This window comes from Salvia hispanica, chromosome 4 (genome assembly GCF_029641045.1).
Source record: "Salvia hispanica isolate PSC_SH4W2 chromosome 4, Shi_PSC_v1, whole genome shotgun sequence".
Classification (NCBI taxonomy): domain Eukaryota; kingdom Viridiplantae; phylum Streptophyta; class Magnoliopsida; order Lamiales; family Lamiaceae; genus Salvia; species Salvia hispanica.
In genome coordinates, this window is record NC_142695.1 from 29,390,816 (window position 1) to 29,393,004 (window position 2,189).

Sequence of the window (2,189 nt, forward strand, 5' to 3'; positions counted from 1 at the left end):
TTACTTAACTCACCTAACACAATTTTTCATAATCTCCGTATCGAAAAGAAACGTCTCCATTATTATGGAACAGAAGGAGTACTATCTATGGAAATGACTTAACTATGAGAGAACTTTATGAAATGGAAAAATAACTCAATTACAAGGGAACTGAGCGAGTAAAGTTAAGAGTGAATGTTTGGAAAATATATGTCCACAAAAATTCATAACAAGAAAAATTACAAATTTGAATGATAACCCCCCTAAATATAAATAAAATATTTGCAATTTCAAACTTCGTTTAAACTTGAAATTTATTTGTCTCTATCTGCATCTGTCCTCAATTTTACGAAATTCTCACTACTACTGTCGGTTTTATTCTTATTTTATTCTATTCTATAATAAGAAACAAATACTGCTACTACATATTTCAATCAATTTCGAGGGTTATGAAGTAAACAATTCTTTATTAATTAAACTAGAGGATTTAAGGATGAAATAGTGTAACTATATTACATTTGTTATTTTTTTATTTTTAAATTATAGTACGCTCTTGATTATTTTTATTGTTTGAATTGCTGGAGAATTAGTAGTCACATACTCACAATACCAAATTACAGCACACTCTTTATTTTTATTTTTTGAATTGACACACTCTTGATTTCATTTTTAAGATAGGAAAAGAATCATAAGATCAATGTACTCTCCACATAAATCTGGATAATTTATCGCTAAATAAATTCGTAAAAAAAAATCAAAATTGCAAATGATAGTACAAAAATTACAATGGTCCTCAAACTCATGTCTAAACGTGATTTTGTTTTTTAAAAAAACACGTTAGTTCAAATAATCCATCTCTCTTTTGCCAGACCAAATTGTTTGGGTTTAGGCATTTTCTCTGGTCCAAATTATTTGTTGTTGACAAAAATATAAGTAGGTGTAATGTGTTAATATCTGATTAATGACAATAAATTTGCTATCCGACACATTGTTATATTGTGTTAATATCTGATTAATGACAATAAATTTGGATATCAATGTCAACACATTAATATGACATTGTTAATTTTGAGTAAGTTTTCACAGTTTTGGTTTCGGGTAACTTTCCCTGAAGGCTCAATTTTAAAGAAATCGAGATACTATCATTTATACATTAATTGCAACTTCACTTATTACCGAGGTAGGATAGTTTACACCCAAATGACAAAATATTGATTTGTGTATGAATTTACACATTCTTTATTTTTTTTGTTTTTTTGTGTGTGAAAAGATAAGATCATCTTGTGTGGTACAAAATGATAATTGAAAATTGCAATGGGCCCAATTCATTGTAAACTCATAAACACGTGCGATTTTCTCTCTATTTATATGATGTGAGGTAATGTGGCAATATACCATCATCACTCATCTACTCCACTCAAGCGCAATCGCAATCAACAAGAATCAAGCATGCAATCAATAATAGATTCACAAGGTCTAGAATGTCGGCAAGAACAACCCAGTTTAATTCTCTCTAGCTACATATGTTTTATTGAATGTGTACAAATAAGTTGAGATGAATATTTATGTATGTGATTGTGATTGTGAATGTGTATATGTATAGGGAAGCTTTCGTGGCCGGAATTGGTGGGGAAAGAATGCCAAAGAGGCGACGACGGTGATAGACCGGAATTGGTGGGGAAAGAATGCCAAAGAGGCGACGACGGTGATAGAGACTGAGAATAAGTTTGTGGATGTAGTCATTATAAATGTAAGTGCAGGAACTCCCATTCCACCTGGTTTCAACTGCACCCGCGTCATGGTTTTTGTCAATCTTTTTGGAAATGTCATCCACATTCCCACCGTCGGTTAAACGACGTATTATAATTACTTTTCGACGTTCATCTTTATATTTCCTTTTTGTTTTGTCCAATAAAGTGATGGATCTCATGGCTAATCATCGATGTTCCTTATGTTAATGCTATAAGTGCACAATAAATAAATTGTATCTTGTCTCATATAGAAGGACCTTGTGCAAAAATAGTTTCACCTTTTTTACTCGTTATGTACAAACATGTAAAGGTTTTTGTATGCATCCAGTTCCGAAAATCAATGGTGGACCTACTATGCACCTGGCTAACAAGGGGTTACTCTCTTACTTTATTCATCTCTCGTAGTTTTAAACACCTAACTACTTTTTCTCTCTCTTATTATATTTTTTACTCATATTT

At 31.5% G+C, this 2,189-nt stretch overlaps 1 long non-coding RNA gene across 1 annotated transcript; it reads left to right on the top strand.

The window, feature by feature from the left end:
- The first annotated feature begins 1,326 nt into the window (after positions 1–1,326).
- On the top strand, positions 1,327–1,915 carry LOC125193790 (uncharacterized). The gene is made up of 2 exons (XR_007171630.2): positions 1,327–1,453; positions 1,583–1,915. It is a non-coding gene; the product is annotated as an uncharacterized LOC125193790 (long non-coding RNA).
- The last annotated feature ends 274 nt before the right edge of the window (positions 1,916–2,189 follow it).